The sequence below is a fragment of the Marmota marmota genome, unplaced genomic scaffold (genome assembly GCF_001458135.2).
Source record: "Marmota marmota marmota unplaced genomic scaffold, marMar, whole genome shotgun sequence".
NCBI classification, from domain to species: domain Eukaryota; kingdom Metazoa; phylum Chordata; class Mammalia; order Rodentia; family Sciuridae; genus Marmota; species Marmota marmota.
In genome coordinates this window covers 9,611,294-9,636,759 of record NW_025999982.1, presented here as the reverse complement: position 1 = coordinate 9,636,759, position 25,466 = coordinate 9,611,294, and the positions used below count along the sequence as shown (strand labels likewise).

General features: G+C 36.5%; 1 protein-coding gene across 19 annotated transcripts in view; it reads left to right on the top strand.

Moving 5' to 3' along the window:
- Positions 1–25,466, top strand: part of Usp49 (ubiquitin specific peptidase 49) — an 89,580-nt gene that overhangs the window by 8,566 nt on the left and 55,548 nt on the right. For 4 of the 19 annotated variants that reach the window (XM_048805289.1, XM_048805284.1, XM_015487721.2 and 1 more), the window contains exons 2-6: positions 3,152–3,233; positions 10,689–10,824; positions 11,864–12,031; positions 22,174–22,289; positions 24,093–24,182. The gene's annotated coding sequence lies outside the window, so the exon portion shown is untranslated. The remainder of the gene's footprint in view (positions 1–3,151; positions 3,234–10,688; positions 10,825–11,863; positions 12,032–22,173; positions 22,290–24,092; positions 24,183–25,466) is intronic. The other 15 variants (XM_048805298.1, XM_048805293.1, XM_048805299.1 and 12 more) reach the window with 10 other exon arrangements.

Sequence of the window (25,466 nt, the reverse complement as noted above, 5' to 3'; positions counted from 1 at the left end):
GGCGGGAGGCGAGAGCTGGAGCCGGGGCGCGCGGGCGCTTTATTTTGGCGGGGTGGGCGATCACTGGGTTTGGGTTAAAAGCCTGAAGGGGAGAGGTGAAGCAAGGTTCGGGGGCGACCGGGCTGAGAATGAGATGAGGAGGATTAAGAGGAGAAAGGGTTAGAAAGCCATGGAGAGGAGGAGTGAAAAAAGCCAGGCAAGGAGGTAGGAAAGAGGCAAAAGCCAGGGTGGGCGTTGAGGAAGCCGGACCGGGAATGAGGTTAGGAGACCGGGGCTGGCAAGAGGGATTCTGGGGTTAGGAGCGAGATCGGGGGTCTGAAGGGGAAGGCTTTGACGGGGTGGTATTGGGGTGAGGGGTCCAGGGGTAAGAGTTGGGAGTGGAAGACAAGGAGGGGCAGAGCTGGGGTAATAGTTGGGAGTAGGGGAGAGAGAGTGAATAAGAGCCAGACGTGACAAGGGTGTGAACTAGTGCAGAGCGAGATGAGCTGAAGGGCTAGGACCCGCGGTGGGGTGGGAATGATTGGCGCGTTCTGAGAAAGGTATGGGTTAGTCGGTGGGAGATGGGTGTGAATTCTGGAAAGCGAGGGGCAGCTGATCACACCCTGGACTAGAACCAGGTGGAGTCGGGAATAAGCCCACTAGAAGGGTGAAAGGAAAGATGAGAGATGGGCGTTTATAGGGCAATTCCAAAGGACCAGAAAAACTGAAAGGAGACTAGAGTAAGGGTTTAAGAAGTGATGGTGATCCGGGACAGGATAGCCGGGGAATTGTGTTAATTGAAGAGGTTCAGCAAGATCCAAGGTAAAAACAATGCGGTGAAGAGACAGGACTAAAAGCAGACGGTGAGAGCAGTAAGAAAGAGATGGGCCCCAGGATTTAAAGAATAGAATAGGGATTAAGGAAAGAGAACCGGGTTAAAGGAAGCTGGGGGAGTCTGGATGGATGTACAACGCGGGTAGATTGCGATGGGAGGGAATTGAATGTATCTGGACCCGGGAGATGCTTCAGAAGGTCTGCTAGGGTCAGGGCACAAATTCTGTGGTGAAGGATCCAGTGTAGGGGCCCTTGGGTGCAGAAGAGGAGAAACCATGGTGAGTGAAAGGGGACCTAGAGACAGGGATAAAAACTAAAAAGGGCCAAGGTAGGGGGTGCAGGAAAGGAATTCTGTATTGAGAAGTGTGTGTTGAAAGTGTGAGTCCTTTTGTCCTTAAAAGTAGGAAATTCCAGAAACCTCTTTCTCTCTTAAAGGAATTTTGAATCCACTTCCACCTTTCATTGCTTTTAATTCAACTTTCATGTCCACTTTGAAAAAGATGAGACCCATTTTGATTTGATTTTCTTCTTGTGTGAAGGATAAAGTGTCAACTCTGGATACAGAAAATCTCTGCATTTCACTAATGCTGTGATAATGGGAGGATAGGTTGTGTTTATTTACAATGTGCCTGTGAAATGTGATAGTTTTGGTGTTGTAGCAGTGTTGTACCTGACAAGTGCTGGACGGGGTGCTTTATCGCCAGCATTTCCATTTTCACTGGAGAATGCACTATTGTTGGAATAGATAAACATGAGAATCTTTTTGTTTTCCAGTAATCAATCAGGTTTCTGCTTGTTTTCAGTGACTGGAGAATATTGAGAAATCATTTTATAGAGAGGCAGATAATCAACCTAGGAAGTTTACTGGGAAAGAGATTTAAACCAGGGCTTTGAGGGCATTGAGTGCCTAAGCTGCCTTTAGCTCTGTGTGGGACATTTCATACTCTGGTACACTGGTTTCACTAAATGAAAGGAAAGGAGAGTTGCAGAGTTGTGGAGGATTTTAGAGTAGTGGAATTATCTTTTAGGTTAAACAATGAATTTATGAGTAATTTTTATACAAAAAAAATCTCTGCAAGATAATACTACAAACTGATGCCTTGGATAGCTCCACTGCCTGATTTTCTAGAAGTTTTGACTTGTAAGACACTTTTGGAAATTAAGAGGAAGATAAGAAATTTGGGACAAATTTGGGTTATAGTATTTTGCTTAAATGATTTGAAGCTTTTGTGTTTAACTCAGAATATAAGTGAATACTAACTTTGCATTTGATGGTGCCAAGGTGTATAATGTACATTGGAAAAATGCAAACTGTTCTAGAGAATCTTATTTGGGATTATTTCATTAGTGTACATTCAGATACACAAAGATGATTTTTCTCCAGAGTTGTGTAGGGGCTGGAGATCTAGCTTAGTGGTAGAGACCCTAGGTTTGATCCCAAGCACTGGGGGCGGGCGGGGGAGTCTTATTTCAAAATTGTGTAAATTTTGGATTACTACTGTTTTGTGTCTAAATAGCACAAATTAGGTTTGTGGCATTTGTGAGAGTTAGCAAAGAGTAGGTTTTGATTTGTGACTATCAGAAACACTGGTTATTAATATATAGGAAAAATTTAGAATCTTAACTCTGGATTTAGCTCTTAACTGTATTAGTGGCATAGTACTTAGTTCATGGTTTGTTTTCTGGATTCTATTAAGCAACTATTCAAGGTAAGTAGATTGACTTAGCAATTTAATGGGATTCTAAAAAACTACTATTTTTGCTGCTAAGTTTTGAGAGAATTAGTCTGAATATGTTAACTTTCAAGATGAATAATAAGTTTGATAGAAGGCACCTGTCTGAGGTGTGTGTGCATATTCCTTTCTTTGTAGATGTGTTTGGGCTGGTATTAGTGTGTGGTACTATGTATGGTATTGCCATTTTTATAATGTAATTATTTTAAACTTGATTTTTTTACATAAATTATCTGAGACATTTGATAGTGGTAAAAAAATAAAATATAAACTATAAGATCAAGTAAAGGAAAGAGTTCATTTGTGTCTTACCTTTGTTTCTGTGTGCTACCATGGTATGCTAAACCACTGATTATTATTGTGAATGGTTATTTTTCATTTGATATTTCTCAAGCTGAGAATGGATGATCTTTTAATTCAGATAATAACTATCAATCAATAAGGGCACCAGTGATAAATTTAATCTGTATTTTCTTTGTTCATCAAATAGAATTCTACTCAACTTAATTTTGGTTATAATCTTATTTTCTAAGAAAAAAAACTATTAGATTTATATTTGTATGAGTAGGTTGTACATAAGTAAATGTTTTTCTGGTTAATCATAGAGTCTTTGGATGGGAAGAGACCTTGAAAGGACCTCTAGTTTATCCTGCAACTTCAGTCAATGTCCCACTTAAATCATCCCAGGTAGATGAAAATTTATCCTATTTTCTTATAAATCTTCAGTGGTAATGTGACAACCTTTGTATATAATTTCTTCTGAGTTTTAGTCATTTTTTTTTTTTTCTATCAGGAGGGTCTATCTTCTGTCTAAGCAACACACAGTTAATACTATATTTGTATTTATTTCCTTTTGCTCCTTTCTCAATTTTTAATTAAAAATGGCTGCTTACTATATTACTTTAGCTCTTTAGCTCTTCTTGAACTTCATAATAATAGCTAACACATGCATAATGCTTTAGTGCCAGACCCTGTTGTAAGCGCTTTGCAAGTTGTAATTCATTTACTCCTCACAGCAATCCTTTGAGTTAGCTACTATTACTGTTCTCATTTTATGTGTGATGAAGCAGAGGATCTTTGAGATTCAGTGACTTGCCCAAGGTTATTACCTAAGACTTCCCTATAGCTACTTGTTCAGTAGTTGAAAATCTGTTAGTACAAACAGATTATTATTATTATTATTATTATTATTTTTTGGTCAAATGTTAGCCTAATGGTACATTTATTCTTTATTTAATTTTTGGCACTGGGCATTGAACCCAAGGCCTCACGCATGCTGAGCATGCCCTTTAACATTGAGCTATACCTTCATCCCTTAATTTTTATTTTAGTTCAAAAGATAGAATTCTACCAAGAAGTGAGGATGGGATTCCAACCTTGCCTTTTTACTGGCAGAGTGTGCTCCAGTATTACTGCCACTTGACTTATGGTCATCCTTTGCCATCTCTTCTCCAGGTTTAACAGTGCTGGTTTTGTTCACCTCTTAATGGGTCTTTTTTTTTGCCAGTCCTTAAATTATTAAGGTGGTTCTGTTTTTTAACTTTTCCTACTTCCTTTCTAAGTAGGGAACCTGTGACAAACACCATGAGAACTGTGTATAATGCATAGATGACATCAAAGTCCAGAATGAAATAAAATAAAATAAAACCAAACAACCCCAAATCAGTTTTAAAATGCCTACTGCATTGCGTATTTTCTGCCTACTTTTTTAGCTATAATAGGCCCTGCACTTATACACTGTAATTGGTTTGCAGTGGAAAGACTATTGCTGTTTGAGGAAAAACGGAGCTTAGATTTAAGTGCAGATATACATAAGCAAAATCTTTTTAGATCCTGTTTTTTTTTTTTTTTTTGGCTATATTCTCTCTCTCTCTTGCTTTTTTTTTGATAAATTTTTTTAATATTTTTATTTTAGTTGTAGTTGGACACAATACCTTTATTTTATTTTTATGTGGTGCTAAGGATCAAACCCAGGGCCTCACACATGGTAGATGAGCTGCCTACCTCTAAGCCACAACCCCAGCCTTTCGGTAACTTAAAAAATTTTTTTTTTTTAAATTTTTCCTATATTCTCTTTCTGTATGCCTGTGTAAGTAATCTACTAAGTACATTTATTCATGCTTTAATTTGGTTAAGTAAATCAATCTACTCATTTTTAAAAATCACTAAGAACTACTGAGTGGTCATATTAGCTAAGTATGTGAGTGGTTTGAAACCAGAAACAACCCTGTGAAAGGGAGCTTCTGTTGTTGATACTCTATTTTTTTAATGACTTAATTTTATTACAGTTTTTCAAACTTATAGAAAAATGATACAAAGAACTTCTGAATACCTTTACTCAAAACTACCACTTGTGATTTTGCCCCATTCATTTTATCATTTTCTCTGTGTAAGGACTTTTAAACAAATAAAATTGGAGAAAGTACAAATGGAGTAAGAATGTTTTTTGAGTACTATATATTGGAAAGTTTGGTGTGTGTTTGATTTGTCAAGCACTTAAAACAAAGGAATGTCAAGATTGGGTTTAGTGTGGATTTTATGATTGTGTAGTCTGTTTTCAGTACATTCTGAAAAAAAAAAAGATTCTTTCACCTGTGAATGACAGATATGTTGGCCCCTCCCATCAGTAACAAATTGTGTTGTACCCCTCTATTGACAATCTTTCTAGCACCAGGCATGGTGTGTCCTTAGGCCATATGAGCTATTGATGATGAATGGGTGATTGTTGTTTGAGAAACAGGAGCCACAGAGCCCCTCAATACTACTACCAAAAAATATTTAGGTAAAATAATGTATTTAGGGGATCATTATGTAGCTTCAAAGAGCTAGAAAAGATCAAAGTGCAAAATGTATTGCTTTAAGTATGTTGATTGGGGTTACTACAAATAGTAGTATTTGATGAGGTAGTATGGATAAGGAGAGGATCAATAGAAATATCTTAACATTCCATGCCTGCCTTCAAAAATCTAAATTTTTGAGTCTTTTTGATTGATGTCATATAAGGAAATTAACTGACCCAGCTCCAGTCATCTACAAATCTTAATTAAAATGATAGCCTATCTATTTGATAAAGTTGTGATCTACAGAAAGGCTTGTCCAATTTAAGCAAAAGGAATATTAGCAGTATTCTGACAAATGTAAAATACAATACTTGTGGGCTGCTTTTCCTTTTCTCCCCCTGTTTAAGTTATTATCAAGCTATGAAATATAGCTCCTTATTAAAGCTGATTGTAATAATTAAAAACACTTCCCTTTCATAGGGACGAGAAAATTACAAATTATTTGGAAAGCATTGTTTCTAGTCATGCGTTATTGTTTCTGAGACATGGGCAGTTTTTAAAGACTATAATACTGTTCCTTTTCCATTCACATGTTAATAGAAGTCTGGAAATTTCACTCTTCTGAAATGTTCAGGGTTGTTTTTATTATATGTCAAGTTGTAAACACCATTCTGTGACAGGTATTTTCTCTCTTTGTCTTCTTTTGAGCTAATTAGTAATTTACACTCTAGTAGCATCTCTTCCAGCCTCACTGTGTGAAAATGCCTGCTACTCCATGCCTTCCATGCATCCAGGGCTGGCAAATGATTGGGGGCAGATGTTGGTTAGCACATCGAAGGATCAGGGATAAAATGCATTTTTATATTGTGTTTTTAAAGGCTTTTGTGTATGTGTTTCCCCATCTCCACCATCTCCTCTGCAAACAGGAATATTAGGACCTTCTGTAACCTAGAGCTGTTGCCCTTGATTCAGTTTGGGGTTTTCAATTCTGTCCCCCACCCCCACCCCCACATTGTGGGATTTGGGGAGGATTAGCAGGGCAGTCTGGCATAGTTTAGAGCCCAGGAAGCTGGTCTTCACTGTTCCCTCCCATTAGAATGTGAAGACCCAGGCATTGTTTTTAGAACCCATCCAGCAGTGTTTCTCTTGCTGGGGAAGTTGTGTGATTGATGGGACAGCAGTCCTTTGCTAGTTAGGAGATGCTTTTCTATAACACTCCATATCTCTCCAAAGGAAGGGGAGGTCCTACCTTTGTGTCAGATTTTTCAAAATACAGCTGAGAGTGACCAGAAGATAATTTATAGCTTGGTTTTAGCATTTTGTCACATTGGGGTCCTGTTCTTTCCTGTCTCCTGCTCTCTCTTCAGTCTGATGTGGGAAAGATGTGTAGCATCTGTCATATGTTCACTTGGATGAGCCATGTGGGCATATTAAAACAGCAAGGGCATTTGACTTTTAAATAGTATTAAGGATCAGTTTGTTTTGTGAATATGAATTTCAGTTGAAAATTACTAAGTAAAGGTAGATAGAATTTTACTGGTTTGTTTTGAATCCAAAATGTTCTACAATGCCAGATAATTTGTGTAGTACTTATTTTTGCAGTTGTGGATACTAATTTATCAGGATAATAAGGTCAAAATTCCTGTTAGAGCTCATTAAATTTTCCTTGACAAAATTTGTTACCTGGAGATGGCCACAAAGAAAATCAGGTAAGAAAATGTGTGAATAGCTCAGTTCAGCCGTCATTGCTAATAGCATTATAGTCAATAGACATGGAGCCCTTTACAGTGAATCAGCACTCAGGCACAAAAGTCATCTCATTTATACATGCATTTATAGAGTATGTGGTGCTGTGCTGGTGTTTTGTTTTAATAAACCAGAATGTCTAGAACATTCATGTGGCTCTTGCTAACATTTACTTCTCTTACTCTCTCTCCTTTTTCTATATTCTAATACAGCCACCTATGTCTTATTTTTATTGGATGCCCATGGCTGAGTACCAATTGTACCTTGTACCTTGTAACATCTAAAGAGGTCAAATGTCATATTAATAAACAACACTGTATATAAAAAAAGTGAAATATTGTCAAAGTGAACTAATCAGAGGGGTGTTGTAAATGCAATTGAGAAAGTGAATACATGACTATCCATGTGCTATATGTATTAAAAGAAATGTTTCTACAGTGTATGTCATAGCTCTGAAGAGCTTATAGCAATGTATTTCAAGTGTATTTTAAGACATCTGTCTCATTTTTAGTTGGCATCATTGTGCTCAAAACCCAAATTGATTAGACATTAACAGTCTTCCCAAACATACTGTTAATGTGATTTTTGAATTTTTTCTCCATAGGCAGTTTAGCTTAGTGTACAACTAATAATAAATTCAAAATATACCTGACCTCTAAATTCAGTAATCCCAATCATTTAAATAAGTATAAAATGAAACATGTAATTATACCTTTTTACTTATCAGATTGAGGAAAATTTAAAAAAACTGATGTTAGTTAATAGTGGATGGGATGTAGGGACATTGGCAGGGATATAAGTTTTCTTGGAAGTAAATTTGGCAATGTCTGTTGGAATTTAAAATGTACATATCTGCTTCTAGGAATTTGTCCTAAATAACATACACTTGTGTGAAAAATAGGAGTATAAAGTTTTTCTTTCCAGCATTGCTGGTTATAACAGATGATGTTCGTCAGTCAGAGATTAATTAAACAACGTATGATAGGTCCACACAGAACACCATTTAGCTTTTCCAGATGCATAGATCTCTATTTGTTCATGTGGAAAGATGCCATTAATTTATTTTAAAAAGTTACATTATAGCCAGGTACTGGTACATGCCTGTAATCCCAGCTACCAGGGAGGCTGAGTCCAGAGGGTTATAAATTTGAGGCCAGTCAATGAGATCCTGTTTTAAAATAAAAATTTAAAAATGGCTGGGGTTATAGCTCAGTGGTGGAGCACTTGTCTAGCATGTGTGAAGCACTGGATTCAATCCTCAGCATTACATAAGATAAATAAAGGTATTGTGTCCATCTACAACTAAAAATATATTTTTTAATTTTTTATTTTTTTATTGGTTGTTCAAAACATTACAAAGCTCTTGATACAACTAAAAATATTAAAAAAAAAAAAAAAGGGCTGGGAATGTAGCTCAGTGGTTGAATGCTTGCCTAGCATGCATGAGTTCCTGGGTTTGGTCCCCAGTACCACCAAAAAAAAAAAAAAGAGAGGGTCATGTTGTAGAACAATATAGAATACTCCTTTTTTTTGTAAAATGTTAAGTTCACTTTTTACTCTGTATACTTTTGGTGCTTAATTTTAACAAGCACAGGATGGGTCATTTAACTGAGAACATTTTTATGAAAGAATTTCCTGTAGTAGTAGATAAGAAAGAAATCAGCCAAGTAAAGAGCTGTTTCATTTATATGAATACTAAGTCAAGGTTTTGAGTCAGAAATGAGGACTGAAATGGCAGAAAGAGGGCATATAGTAGAAGTTTAGGCCAATTGGTGGAGGTTTTAAAGGTAATGGTAGAGAAATCTGCATTTGATTCAAAAAATGATCTGTAAAATGGGATAATAATTAGTACCTAGTCTATTGGATGGTTGTGAGGAATCACTTAAATAATGCATATAAAATGTGTGAATAGTTTTCAGCAGACAGTAACACCCATTGAGAATTATATTATCTTTTGTAAGCCAGTGTAAATTACTGTTACCTTTTATCATGTACAGTGATGGTTCCATTGACCCCACTGACAGATCATGTAGTTTTGGTACTAGGGATTTAACCCAGGGTGCTCTGCCACTAAGCCACATCTCAAGCCCTTTTTATTTTTATTTTGAGATAGGCTTTGCTAAATTGCTTAAGACCTTGCTAAATTGCTGAAGCTGGCCTTGAACTTGGTAGTCTTCCTGCCGCAGCCTCCTGAGGTGCTAGGAGTTCAGGTGTGCACTACCATGGCTGGCCAGATCATGTAGTTTAAAGTTTTTCAAATAATATTGGTGGTTGGCCTAAATATTCTTATTCTTCACTTTTGGATCTTCCTACCTATTGACACTTACTATTAAACTTTGAAATACTAAAGTATTGCAATTTATCTTATTAGGCATATAATATCTTATACATTGCTATTAGTTTTCTTTATCAATATTATATATACAAGTTAACATTTAGGATTTGTGTCATTTCGTGTTTAAAAGGGGAGAGGAGACAAATACCTTTTTTTTTTTTTTGAAAATGCCATTCTTTTTCTGTGCCCAGGGGATGTGGGATAGACAGTCACATTGCATGTTAATCAGTTTTCGTTAGCAGGGTGGTGTAATGAGCATATTAGCTACAACACCTACATCGGCAGCCAGCAGTCTGCTTGTGAAATCTTTAAGAAAACATAAATCTGGTGAGAAGTTCCTGAGCAGTTGAAATATCTTTGGGGGAAAATTAAACCAAGCAAATAAAGAGACTTCCTCCTTCATAAAGTAATAGTTTTACCATTGAAAACCATGAAAAAAGATGTCTTATCTGTGGACTAAAATGTGGCTGTTTTAGTCAGCTATTTTGCTGCTGTGACTAAAGGAGCTGACCAGAACAACTGTACAGGAGGAAAAGTTTATTTGGGGGCTCACGGTTTCAGAAGTCCAAGTCCGTGGAGCTCAAGGTGATGCAGGACATCATAGCATAAGAGTGTGGCAGAGGGAAGCAGCTTACATGGTGATCAGAAAGCAGATCGACCGCCTACAGATATACCCAATTCCTCCCTCCTCCAGCCTCTTCCCTATGGCCCTTCTCTCCCTCTGTCTCCTTTCTAGCCACCTTTAGGTGAACTACTTTCCTTGGCCTTGCTCTTTGGCCATGATGTCCTGCTTCATTTTGGGACTCAGAGCAATGCACTGAAACCTGAAACCATGAGCCCCAAATAAACTTTCCTTCCTATAAGTTGTCCTTGTCAGGTTACTTTGGTAGAAGCAATGCAAAACTGACTAAAACAAGGATTTTCTCTCTCTCTCTCTCTTTTTTTTTTTTTTTTTTTNTGAATGTTACTTTTTAATACTCTTGTATTTTTTTTGTTTTAAGTTTTTAAAAAGTTTATTCAGCTTCCTTTACTCTCTCAATTTCCTTAAAATACCTTTATTTATTTGTTTTGGTCTTTCATTTAGGGAGTTTCTTTAAATATACAGAGGTTTTTACACATATTCAGGAGTGAGCCTCTGAAAAACCGAAAGCTAACTTTGCCAAAGTGCAAATTCTGAAAGTTAGTGGTGGTAGTTATTATTATTATTGTGGTACTGGGGATTGAATCCAGGGGCACTCCACCACTGAGCCATATTCTTAACCTTTTTATGTTTTGAGACAGGGAGTTGCTAAGTTGCTGAGGCTGGCTGGCTTTGAACTCACAGTCCTCCTGCCTCAGTCTCCTGAGTTGCTGGGATTACAGGTGTGTGACATTGTGCCCGGCTAAAACAAGCATCTTTTGAGCCTACAAATTCAAGGTCAGATTGGGCAATATTTTGAGACCCCCCTCCCATCTCAAAAACAAAAACAAAAGAAAATTTAAACAGAGCATAAAGTAAATTTTTATTCCAGATTTTAGGAGACCATGAAACAAAAAGATGTTTAACATTCTATTTAAAAACTATTGGTATGCTGTAGTTAAAATACTTTGCTAGTAATCTATTCTTATATTCATTTATGCTGAAAAATGGGGGGCAAATGTGTTTACCAAGGTAGCTTTGGTATGGTTTAGCTTTAAAAAAAATTTCAATGGTCAGAAATGAATAGAATGTCAAAAAATAACAAACAAAACCAGAATTTGCTATTTCTGTGTTTGCAGTTTACTTAGATGTCAGAAAATGGAGTAAATAACAAGCCACACCTTCTATCTGCCTTCTCACAATGACCCTAACATGTGATTAATAAGTATGGTTTTAATACTCCTTTATTATTAGTGGATGATAGCAAATACTTTATCCCTCATTTTGCTATGAAAAGGCAATAGAAAATATAGCTTTCTTAATTTTGAAAGTATCTGGAGATATAGAGAACAGCATATTTTGTAATTCAGATGTCAGTTGTTGGGGTCTTAGAGGAAGCTGGGCAGCAGTTGTTTCTGGTTTGTCGTAGGTTCTGCTCTTTCTTGTTTCAGTCTTCAGAAATGGGTCAGTGACTGACTCAGAATGATCTTCACCTGTTCCAACAGGCATGAAGTATATGTGCTTCCTTTCCCTAAGGATGCAATATAGTTTTTTTTAAAATGTATTTTCATTTCTGACCAAAATGTGAAGCAAACCGATTGTTCTGAAATTTTTCAAAACTGTTTTTTAGTTGTAGATGGACACAATATCCTTATTTTATCCATTTATTTTTATGTGGTGCTGAGGATCAAACACAGTGCTAGACAAGCCTCACATGTACTAGGCAAGCACTCTACCACTGAACTACATCCCCAGCCCTGTTCAGAAATTTTATGATAGGCTGTTCTCTAGAGCTGCATAGTTCTCATCCTGGGATCTACTTTCCCCCATGTCCTAGGTATTTCCTTTGCCTTCCTATGTTGAAAACGGCACCATCCCCAACCCCAATGTTTCTGGACCTCCTATCTTCCTCCTTTGTCATTTCTACTTAATTTTGTGGATCCACCTCTTCTAGAAGCTCTGGAGGGAACCATGCATGGGATGTACATTGTTTGTAAATCTGCAGGTACGAAAGTTATTCATTTAAGAAAAAATTACCTAATCATTGATTTATAGTTTTCCTGGTTATAGAATTCTAGATTGAAGATTATTTTCTCTGAGTTCAACAGTCATTGCTCTGTTGACGTCTACCTTCTGTTGCTCCCAATGAGAAGTCTAATGCTATTCTGATTCTTGATTCTTTTTGCCTCCCTAGAGATGTTATGAAATTTTATGGTAACCTGATTCATTCTGGGCCTTATTGTATCTGTTATTCTGGGAATTCTGAGGGCCTTTTCAATTTAGAAACATTTTTTTTTTCCCCCACTTCTGGGAGATTTTCTTAAATTTTAACTGATCTTTTTCTCCTCTGTCTTACCCTTAGCTTCCCCTATTCTTTCTCTCTGGAACTTGTTTATTTTGGTACTGAGATTTTTTTTTCTTTTTTTTAGTTGTAGATGGACATAATACTTTTTTAAAAAATTTTATTTGTTTATTTTTATATGGTACCAGGGATCAAGCCCAGTGCCTCACGCATGCTAGGCAAGCGCTCTATCACTGAGCTCCAATCCCAGCCCCTCCCCAGTCCTTTTTATCTTTTATTTTGAGACAGGGTCTTGCCAAGTTGCTTAGGGCCTCACTGAGTTGCTGAGGCTGGGCTCAAACTTGCCATCTTCCTTCCTCAGCCTCCTGAGTTGCCAGGATTACAGGCCTGCACCACCAGATCTGTCTTGAAACTTACTGTGTTGGGACTTCTGGACTGAAAAGTTCTATAATTTTCTCATCTTTTATATTTTCCATCTGTTTGTCTCTTGGTTTACTTTCTGATAAGTGTCTTGGCCTTCTAATTAGTTCTATATTTCTGCTGTCATTTTACATTTTTTTATCTGAATGTTACTTTTTAATACTCTTGTATTTTTTTTGTTTTAAGTTTTTAAAAAGTTTATTCAGCTTCCTTTACTCTCTCAATTTCCTTAAAATACCTTTATTTATTTGTTTTGGTCTTTCATTTAGGGAGTTTCTTTAAATATACAGAGGTTTTTACACATATTCAGGAGTGAGCCTCTGAAAAACCGAAAGCTAACTTTGCCAAAGTGCAAATTCTGAAAGTTAGTGGTGGTAGTTATTATTATTATTGTGGTACTGGGGATTGAATCCAGGGGCACTCCACCACTGAGTTATACTCCCAGCCCTTTCCATTTGCTAAATTTGAGGCAGGTTTCACTAAATTGCTGAGGCTGCATGATTTGCCATCCTCCTGCCTCAGCCTCCCAAGTAGCAAGGATTACAGGTGTGTGCCATGGTTCCCTGCCTGGTAGTCTTCATTATGAGGTGATTAGTCAGGAACCCAACTTTTTAGAGACGGCCCTGCTAGCAGTCAGTAAATGTAGTTTTTCTCTTGGACATGGCTTATCAATCTGACTGCAGCATTTGGGGGCTGAGTGGGGACACCTTCAGAATATCGGCTTTGTCTTAATTCCAATATTTTTTAGACAGGTGGGTTGCCCCTAGTTGTTCCTAAGTTCATAGTCTATTTACTAATCTTTTTAGAGAGTAGAACTCCCATTTTCTGCCCAGTAGCTGCTGGGAATCAGACTGGAGTGTTTCTCTCTCTCTCTCTCTCTCTCTGTCTTTCCAGCCCTACCTTCTGATCCCCCTTTCAGAGGCATTCTGAGTTTTTCTGATGGACAGTTCAGTTTGCTCAGGGCTTCCGCTCAACATGCCCTTGGGTTTTAGCCTTCTTTGTCTTGTTGAATCAAATAACTTATTAATTTGTTTTTCTTCTTCCACAACTTTCTTGTATTCACAACAAAAAATAAGTACGTAAAGTGATGGATATGTCAGCTAGATTTAACCATTTCACAGTGCATAGACATATAAAAAAATCACTTTGTACATTGCAAATATACACTGTTTTGTCAACTATACCTTAGTGTGAATATAGCTTCTCTAAATGGAGGATGAAAACAACTCCTTCTCTTCCCCTCTCCCATCCTTTACTGAGATTGAATACAGGGGTACTCTACCACTACAACCCCAGTCCTTTTTATTTGTAGACAAGAGTCTTACTAGGTTTTTGAGGCTAGCCTTGAACTTGAGATACTCCTGACTCTGCCTCCCTAGTTCCTGGGATTACAGGCCTGAGCCCATCATCTTCACTCATCTAAACTAGAATTGACCTCTTTTGTAGTGTTCTTTTTCTTCCACATATGGCTCTATCTTTTCCTGTTAAACTAACTGGAAATAGAAGCCCTTTCCTATTCTACTTCTCCCCTTCTTCCTCCTCCTCCTCCTTCTCATCATTATCATTACTATTATTGTTGTTATTTTTTGCAGTGTTGGGGATCCAGCCCAGAGCTTTATGTATGCTAGGCAAGCATTCTACCACAGAGCTACATTCCCAGCCTTTAGAAACCCCATTTCCATTAGTTATGTCACCCAGATATCCTGTTAATTTACTCTAGGCTTGAAGTCACAGTTATTTGTGAAATTTAAAAAATTTTATTTTATGGCCAGTTGTGGTGGTGGCACATGCCTGTGATCATAGTGGCTCTGGAGGCTGAGGCAGGAGGATCATAAGTTCAGAGACAGTCTCAGCAAAAGCAAGGCACTAAGTAACTCAGTGAGACCCTGTCTCTAAATAAACAATACAAAATAAGTCTGGAATGTGGCTCCGTGGTCAAGTGCCCCTGAGTTCAATCCCCAGTACCTCCACCCCAATAATATTTTTTTTTAAAGAGAGAAAGAAAGAGAGAGAGAGAGAGAAAGAGAGAGAATTTTTAATATTTATTTTTTAGTTTTCGGCGGACACAACATCTTTGTTTGTATGTGGTGCTCAGGATCGAACCCAGGCCGCACGCATGCCAGGCGAGCACGCTACTGCTTGAGCCACATCCCCAGCCCCCCCAATAATATTTTATGATTTTCTTCCTTGTTAATATTTGGGGGTCTCGTTTTATTTGAATGAACTTTAAAACTTGGGAAAATTTGCTGGACATGGTGGCACACGCCTTAATTCTGGTGGTTTGGGAGGCTGAGACAGGAAGATTGCCAGTTCAAGAACAGCCTCAGAAACTGAGTAAGGCCTAAGCAACTTACAGAGACTCTGTCTCAAAATTAAAAATAAAAAGGGATGAGGTTGTATCTCAGTGGTCAATTGCCCCTGGGTTAAATTCCTAGTAAAAAACAAAAACAAAAAAACAAAACTTGGAGAAAATTTGTGTCTTACCATTTAAAGATATTCATGTTTTAAAAAATTTATATTGAGTATTTAAAATGTTTCTTTTTTCCTACTACTTACTATTCCCTTTCTCTCAGTGGGTTCAAGTTCTTTGTGAGAGAGGATGGGAATTCTTTGCTTAATATGATTATGACTGGTAAAATATGTAGAACAAATTAGTATACCTGTAAAAATGTCAACAGATTTCCTTGGAGAAATTTCTAGAAAGATTTCTTTACTCAGTTTTAAACTCTTCTCTTCCAAAACTCCTTCTTCCATTTAACCCCATGCTACATAAATCTTTGCTCTTATTTCTCCTTCTCTCCTGTCTTTTATAGTTTGTAAACTTTGCCCCCAGGTTCCGCTGAATTCATTATATATCAGCATATAATTCTCTGCCAATTTTCCCTTATGTGTAAAATCCTTGAGCAGAAACCTTGCTTTGTACTTTTGACACACCTATTTATGGGGCACCTTCTTTGACTAAAGCACTGGACTCCTCTGTAGTTTTAGCATCTTTTGGGGTTCATGTTGGGTCTTTAACAGATCCTGATGGATGATATAAATTCACCCTCTTTCTAGTCACTGTCATGAGACAATTGAAGAATGGGCTGTGCCCCTTTGTGTGACAGTGGTAACTAGTAATAACAGCTGGGAGCAGAGTGGAGAAAGCCTGTTTTTCAGAAGCTAAGGGAATTCATGTTCCCTTATCTGGAGAGCAAACCTGTTAGAAGATAAGCCTGCTGAGATTCCTTACAACCTCCAGATTTGTGACCATAAAGAGGTGTTCCCGTGAATCAGTGACACCCTTTGTAACAGCCAAACCACAAAGAAAAATAATATCTCTTATTATTGAGTGGAATCCAATGAAATTTTTGCTTGGCTAAGTAAACTATAGCAAGCCATCTGAAGTTACCTGCAAAAAGTCAACAGATTTATTCTCCCTCTCTTCTAAGGTTAAACAATGCACTCTTGTTACTATGCTTGGGAAATGCATTAGTTTTTATCTTTATTGGGAAAAATAATATGTGAAATACATTTGGAAACACATGCACATTTTAAAGATAGTAAAAAAAAGCTGAGGTAACCATTTGTATTGTATAGAAGTCCCTGTGTGATTTCCCTATCCCCCACCCCAGGTTACTGCTAGTCTGTTATCAATAAAGTTTGGGGTTTGCTTTTCTTTCTTTCTTTCTTTCAAAGAGAGAGAGAGAGAGAGAGAGAGAGAGAGAATTTTAATATTTATTTATTTTTTTTAGTTTTTTCGGCAGACACAATATCTTTGTTTGTATGTGGTGCTGAGGATCGAACCCGGGCTGCACGCATGCCAGGCGAGCGCGCTACTGCTTGAGCCACATCCCCAGCCCTCTTTATTTATTTTGAATTGTTTTTAGTTGTAGATGGACACAATATCTTTGTTTTATTTATTTATTTTATTTTATGTGGTGCTGAAGATCGAACCCAGTTCCTCACGCATGCGAGGCAAGCGCTCAACCATTGAGCTACAACCCCAGCCCCATGCTTCTCCTTATTTTATTTTTTCATTCATTCATGCTGCTGGGGATTGAACCCAGGGCCTCACACATGCTAGGCAAATGCTCTAACACTGAACTACATCCCCAGCCCTTTTTATTTTGAGACAGAGTCTTGATAAGTTGCCCAGACTGGTCTTGAATTTGGCTATCCTCCTGCCTTAGCCTCCTAGGAGCACGGATTACAGATAAGTAGCTGGGATTAGAGGCTTGTACCAAGGTGACCAGCATATTATGTTTTAAATTCCAAATCTGAAAGCAAAATAGCTCAATAATGGAAGTCTTTCAGTCTTTTACATGTACATTTAATTTTTTTTTTACACAGATAGTACTTAAAAAATAATTAGCTAACCCCAATGCCATTGACTTTTCTGAGCACTTTATACTGTTTAATTCTCAACAATTTTATGAGATAGGTGAAGAAACTGAGGCACAGGGCATTTTCACAGTTAGGAATTTGGGCTCACTGGGATTCTGCCCTTTCCCATCTCTGTTGTATTCAGGATTGAGCCCAGGGCACTTTACCACTGAGCTATATCACAGCCTTTTTTTTTTTTTTTTTTTTTTNTATGTGGTGCTGAGGATCGAACCCAGTACTTCATGCATCTAGGCGAGCTCTTTACCACTGAGCCACAATCCCAGCAATTTTATATTTTTAAGATCTATTGTATCTTTGAATACTCTAACCAAATAACAGTGTAGCCATCAAGTGTTAAATTATTTCTGCTGGAATCTTTTAGTTGAAAAGCTCTATAGACTTTAGATTTTATCTATATACCCCTAGCTTCTCATTACCTGGTTCAGATAAGTAGTTCAGAAATTTTATCTCAACCTTTATTATTGTCTGTTTTAGAACCTATTTAGAATGTTTATTTTAAAAACATTAGGTGTTTTTTTAAATGGGGATTTTCAGGAAAAACAACTTACTAGAGTGAATAGCAATATACAGGTTAGAGTTAACATTTTAATTTTAAAGGAAGAGCTTTGATTAGAGGAAGCATTTTAAAAAATATAGCATTTAAAATTCTTATTTGAAATATTTTCATGTTTGTGAGATGCAGGTAATTTTTGATGCCTACTTAGAAATGATCTCGAAGAGATAATCTTTATAAAAACAGTTATTGATTTTATTTAGTAAATTAGTGTTTTCTTTGCGGGTTTTCCCATGAAAACAACTAACTGTAGTGACAAGTCTTTATGTTTAAATTTAAAAACTGTTTTTGTTTAACACTTAAAAACTGTTTTTGTTCAGGAACTTCTTGAACAAAGCTAACTGCCAATTAAGTTTTACCATGGGCACAAAACTATTTAATCTCACATTCCTTGCTAACAACGCAATTCTCTGGAGCCTGGATGCTGCTGTTTCCTTGGCTGTGTGATCATAGGCTAGTCACTTACTAACCAATCTGACCCTTCTTCATTCTTCATCTGTAAAATGCACCTGACATCTCTCTCAGTGTGGAAAGCAAACGAACAAGTATAGGTGAAAACACCTCAAACAGCGTGGGGTGTAGTGTGTAGTGGGTGTATGATAAATGTTCATAAATATTCTCTCACCATTGAAGTTGTTGCTCTGGGTTTCCAAAATTGTCTTATAGTATTTATAAGAAGTGCTTGGTAATGACAGAATTAATGTTTTAAAATGGTTTGAAGGGCTGGAGTTGTGGCTCAGTGGTAGAGCTCTTGCTTAGCGCATGTGAGGATCTGGGTTCGATCCTTAGCAACACATAAAAATAAACAAATAAAAGGGCATGCTATTAAAAACAAGATTACATTTAGGCAGAGTGATGAAATAGCAACTGTGATGTGTGCTGTGTGAAGGTGATTTTGAGGCTGACATGGCTGCTCTCCAGACTAAATAGGATTTGGTATTCTTTTGTTTGCATTTATCTTGGATGATTGGGAAGAATGCAAGCATATTAAGCCAAAGTTCTTAGGTCATCTTATTTGGGGAGAAAGAATTCCCAATCTGGCAAAAATCTTATGTCCACTAGTCCTTATAAGCTTTTAGTTAAGACTACATCTTCAATTGAAATCAAGAACTGGATACCAAACACATTTTAGAATTCTTTCAATTCTGGGTGATCTGGCTCTTTTTATCCCAGCTTTCCCTAGAACTCATGGAATGTTTGAATATTGGTGTGTCTTCTCTTCAGAATACTAATCTAAAATCTTTTCTTTCTTTGCTAGCAAGGAAAGAATAACTAAAACAAATATTAAAAAAAAGAATAATTAATTCATGTATGGCTCTTGCCAGTTTAAAATGTTCTTATTCTTATTTTCTTATTTGACCTTTGTAGCATCTTTGCGAGGGAATAGAGCTGATTTTATATCCTTTTACCGGTGAGGATGTAGGGATTCTAAGACATTAGTGAGTAGTCCAAGGTCACACTGTTAAAAAATGAATATCTGGGACTTAAACTCAAGCCTTATGATTTTAAATCTGAGGCTTTTTCACTTTCAAATACTCTTGTGCCCCTTTAAATTAACAGATTCTTTGAGTATCTTTTTAGATATGGAAGTCAGTCAACATGGCAGATGGATTCCTAAAGCCTTTTTGGTCCTAACAACCATATAGGTATTTAGGGAGGAAAATTTCTAATGTTGAACTTGACCATATTTCAGTCTGGGATTCTGAATATCATATATCATTGTATTAATCCCAAATTGTTTTTCTTTAAGAAGGCTCAAGGATGAAATGTTTTGTTCTAACATGACAGTGTACATGTGGAAAGAGGATAAAATTCCAGTTTGCTGTGGTAAATGAGTTTTAAATTGAGAATAGGTACTTTAGCCAGGCTCTGTGGCAAACATCTGTAATCCCTCTTACTTGAAAGGCTGAGGCAGGAGGATTGCAAATTCAAGGCCAGCCTGGACAACTTAGTGAGACCTTGTCTCAAGATAAAAAAATGAAAAGACTGAGGATGTGGTAGAATGCTGGCCTAACATGTGAGAGGTCCTAGGTTTGATCTAATACCAAAAAAAAAGAAGTGTTTATGTGTGTGTGTGCGTACACGTGTCAGTATCAAAATTAGAAATTCTGGGCTGAGGATATGGCCAAAGCAAGAAAGCTACTTTACAAATGTTAGAAATCATTTTATATAAGAGGTAAAATTTAAGATAAATATAAAAATGGGACCATCTCTTGGTGATTCATTTGACCAAAATATATATTAATATGTCTTTTGTACTATTACTATGGTGTTTCAACAGGAAAATAATAAGTGGAAAATAATCCCTGGCCTCAGTAAGGTCACAATCTACCTGGCTATTTCATGTATGCTGTAATATACACACAGAAACACACAATTTCTTTTTTTTTTTTTTTTTCTCTTTTAGATCGTAATGGTTATACATAGTAGTTGGGTTCATCCGGACAAACTCATACATGCATGAAAATTGATTTTAGTTCATGATCCCTCTAATATATAGTTTCTTAAACTGACATAAATTTCTGTCTTTTGGTGAAAAAGCATTTTAATAAACAGCTCATAAGAAATCAATTCATATGTCAAGTGAACAGTGCTATTACTACCTAGATAATTTTGAACCACAGAGTGTGTAACTGCAATACTAGCACTCTTTGTGTTTCACAGGAATTCATGAGTCTATTTTGCAGTTCTTATGTAGAAGCCCTGAATTTGGACTTAAAAACCATTATTAAAAAACCCATGATAAACTGATAATTTCAAATCTTAGAACAAGCAAAACGAGCAGATCTTGAATCTTTTGTTCATGCTGTACATGTTGTGCACTGAAATGTAAAAATGTTACATTTCTTTTTGCATTATTAATTTTTCTTTATTTGTGTGAGTATTCCTCTATTTAGTTGTGTGAGTTTTTTTTTCAGCCTTTGGTATCTTCTAATACTTTTGGCCTATTTTAACTTTAATTATATATGGCTGATTGTTTCTCATTTTTAAAAAAATCAATTATGACATTGACTTTGGAAAAAGTCATTTTTGTAGACTTTTTATTCAAATGTAGAAAGAGCATCAAATTCAGATTTTGAGCCATTGGTTCTTTTGCAGTTAGAATATGTCTCAACTCCACAATAGTCAGACTGCATTAGATATCACTTCCTAGACTATTATTCCTGCCTTACCTGCTCTCAGTACTGGCTTGAGGCACCCCAAGGGATATGTGTAGAAGTACTTTGAAAGCCATAAAATGCCATATCAGTATGTTTTGCTCTTATTCATCTAATTGTGTACTTGAAACATTTTTGACATAGACATTTTACTGTGAGCTTATAGATTGGGATAGGAAAATCATATGACTGAGTCAAGGAGCACACTTAAATCCAACAAATCCTTGCTGATAGTAAAATTATGGAGTCCCAGCAACTGCATCTTATTTTACCTATTGTGAACATCTTTGATGTCTAAAAAAGTGCCTAATCCTGAGTAGGTCCTCAATATATATTGATGAAAGAATGAAGAGACTGGATATTAAAAAGAAAAAAAATTTAAAATGCACCTATTAGTCCCATTCACATTTTAAACTCTAAGACACCATGCTTACTTCCCACCATCCAGTCACTCCATAATTATTATATAGATTATATATTTGTATGTATTTTTTAGGTAACAGGTCAATTCTGCAGATCAATTCTGAACATTCCCTATTTGACTATAATAATATTAGTGAACCCTCAAAGAAGGGCCTTGCTGCTGTCACCTAGATGTTAGTCCTTGAGGCTAGTATTTCATTTTTTTTTTAATGGGTTACTTATTTATTTATTTTTAATTAATTTTTTAAATTTATATATGACAGTGGAATGCATTATAATTCTTATTACAAATATAGAGCACAATTTTTCATATCTCTGGTTGTATACTAAGTATATTCACACCAGTTTGTGTCTTCATACATGTACTTTGGATAATAATGACTGTCACAATCCATCATCATTTCTAACCCCATGCCCCTCCCTTCCCCTCCAACGGTCTCTGCTCTATCTAGAGTTCGTCTATTCCTCCCATGCTCCCTCTCCCTATCCCACTATGAATCAGACGAGGCTAGTATTTCTTAAAGAGTAGAAACATGTGTTTGAATCCTAATTCTGCCAATTATTATCTATGAAACTTGTTTGTGCCTCCATTTCCTTGTCTGCAAAATGGGAATAAAAATAATATCTACCTCATAGTTGTTGGATTGAATGAAGTACTGGATGAATATCTGGCATACATTAAAGGATTTATAGATGTTAATAGCTATCATATTCATTCATATTATTATTATTTGTCAGAATAAGTTAGTTGGGTAACATTCCAAGATTGATTTTTCTCCTTTTCAAGCCCTGGGAACTCCTCTAAACTAAGGGTAGAAAGTTAAATGAAGAAAACTAAACCAGTGGCTGTGTGCCAGGCAGTGTATGAGCATTTTAGCCACATTCTCCTTTAATTTTCATACCAGGGCTATGAAGGTAATTAGAAACAGACTCAGAGAAGTTAAGTAAGGTCTCCTGCTAGTAAATGGACATCATGGTGATAACATCCTACAGCCCAAGAGATCAGTATGTTCATTAATAGGTAAGTTTGGAATATGCCTGCCTGTGATTTGGGGACTTTATTTCAAATGAGCACTGAAAGAGATGTCATCCACATTTATATTTCGTTCCTACTCTAGTGCTTTCTTTTATATATCAGTAATTCCATGCCACTCCCATTCCAAAGCATATTGCAGTCGTTGAAATGACGTATATGGGACCCAGATGGAAAATTTTTGAATATGTGGAGTTTTACTAATAGTTTTTAGAAGTGAACTGACTTACTATAATTTCCCAATTTTCAGAATCTATATCATCATTATTAAAGTCATTATTCTTCAAATTAATAACTGTTTCATAGGGCTGTAAGCATAAACTCCCCTGTTTAAATATCCTGGGTGTCGTTTAATATAGAAGAGACTATTGTAGTTAACTTTTGGGGAGCATCTAAAATTAGTTAAAATAACTTGGTTTTAAGTATAATTAAGACAACTTTTAATTTTTTAGTTTTCTTACATTGCAAGTTAGCTCATTTGGATAAGGAAAGAGGGACACTTTATGAGACCCCATTCATGTAGTTTTCCTGAATAAGTTTGCCTCCAACCCTTCAGCCTAGAATGTGTGGAAGATTTAAGCTCTCCCTAAACATCCTTGTGTGTTTCCTGATCTCTCATCCTCTTCTGTCTCCTGGCTTTGTACATTCTTGCCCTGTGCTACTGATTTGCACTCAGCACACCCAGATGAGAAACTTGGTTTCTTTACTGGTTTTAGAAAGGCCCTATTCACACAGGACATTTGCAGATTTTGTATATGTAACTGAAGAAAGGCGGCCAAATAGAGGTGGGGTGAGCCTTGCTTTGCATTAATGCAGCCAACTCTCCTAGTAAGGCATCCCCGGTCTTAAACGTTTTCAGACCTCCCTTGACCTGAGAGCTTCACCCCTACCTAATCCCAGCTTTGCTCCATTATGCTAGCTCTTCTTTTCTTCTCTCCCATTCCCTGTCCTCAACATTCTTCTCTACTTTCCTTTCAGAGATAAAACAACAAATTCTTCCCCTTGTCTAATGCAGAGCAATTTCCCTTTCTTGACAACCATTCTGGGATCTTGACAGCCATTCTGCAGGGAACCACCCACTCGCTCCAAGGGGACTGGACATGAGAGGTGGGGGGTCCATATTGAGGAAACATATTTTCACAAAGAAAGTTTCTTCCAAAGGGGATTCTTGTGTGAGCAATTAGGATGACAAAATAGAGAATTTTCCATTCTGTTACATAGTAGTTAAGTATGCCAAGCTCAAGCTTTATTGTGCCCTGAATACTTGTCAGAAATCTAAAAAATGATTATATGTGCAATTTATTCAAATTATAAACTCTAGACATCTTTGATTAATATAAGGTCCTGTGTGTAGACTATACACTGCTCTTTAAGAAGAATGCTGCTGCTTACATAAAGATCATGAAACCAGTTAACACAAAAGAATCACCTCCTGCTATATTGCATTATTATGTATTTCACTTATACAAAAATAATTTTGGCTTTTGATACTTGGATAATTTTGTTACCATGAATTTTTTCTTATTATATGCAAGGATAATATGTCATCTTTAAAACCTAAAATAAATGCAGTGCACTTTTTCAGGAAGTAAACCTTTATACTTCCATTTATGAATCAGTCTACCTGTAAGTGAATAAATCTTGATTCCTAGCTGAAAAAAAAAATGTCAGTTTTTTTTTTTCATTCTTTTATGTCAGGTTTGAGGGCTTGTAGGGAGTTCACTGCATTGTAATATATTGATCATATTTTGAATTGCTAAATGAAATTGCTTTTTTTTTCTGGCCTTACAGATTATTTCCATCATAGGTAATAGAGAAGAGGAAACCTAACCAATGACTGTGGAATAATATGGAAGAAGATGAAAAAACCTTTTTTAATGGGTAAGAAATAAAACTATAATAAAACCTTATTAATGAAAAGTGCTCATAATAGGATTATGCATGGCCAGTCTGTAATATTGCAATCCAATTAGGGTAAATGACCAATCACAATCTTTGTTTCATCCCTATTCTGAACTTTTACTACCTGCTTCCATTGTAAACTTGTTTATTTTTCAATGCCCTGAATTAACTTAAGCTAAGAGGGGACACAGCCATATTTGACATAAACTGGGATCTGGAGACTGGCAAACTTACGGAGTCTAGGGTAGTTTTTGAAGTTTATTGGTGGTTGGATAGAGACTGTGTCTGTCATGACCTGTCAAGAGTAATTATCCACCCCTTCTTCTTCTCCAAGAGCTGCCAGCTGCTCTGATATTAGGCTCACCATGGGGGTCTTGCTCATGTGAGCAAGTGCAGATGTGTGTCAGGTGGTAGACAAATAGAATTCCACAGAAAGCCCAATAAAAAGTCTGACTAAGGTTATGAGATATAAAAAATTCTAATTATACAAGTCCTTACATTCTTATTGTTAAAAATTTCAGTGTCATAGATAACCAAAACTCTCTACGTGAATCACAGTCCCCTGCCAGAGAGGACCAGCCACTGTTAACTTGACATTTGGGCAAGTTAATCTCTCTCTGTACCTCAGTCATTAGCTTTAAGGTAGAAACAATAAAATGCCTATCTTATAGCAGTATTAAGAATTAATTAGTTAATCCTTATAAAAAACTTAAAAAAGAAGGCCTGGCACATAGTGTTTAGTAAATGGTAGCTAGAATTTTCATATGTGTCCCGGTTAGTAATTTTATGTATCAGTCATCCACACATGACTCTTTCTCTGATAAACTCCACCAGTTACATCATCTCTGGATAAGGTTAATCCTGGTGGCAAAGACTTTCATGAAAATTTTCTTTTTGGCTTTAAGTTTCATTTCTCTCAGAGTATGCTGCTAGACTCTGTCTGAGAATAGAGTTATACACCTGGAACTCTTACTGCATATCTTACGGTATAGGTGATACATACAGGTATGTATGAATAGACAACCACCTTCAGCCTACAATAATTTTATGTTGCCTGCAAAAGTATCTGTTTCAAAGCAGAATGCACAGTTCTCTGATTTCTATTTCTTTCTTTTTAAAATTTTTATTTTTATTTTTTGTAGTACTGGAGATTCAACTCACAGTGATGTTCTACCTATAAGTATATCCCCAGCCTTTTTAAAAAAAATACACACACACACACACACACACACATATATATGTGTGTGTGTGTATATATATATA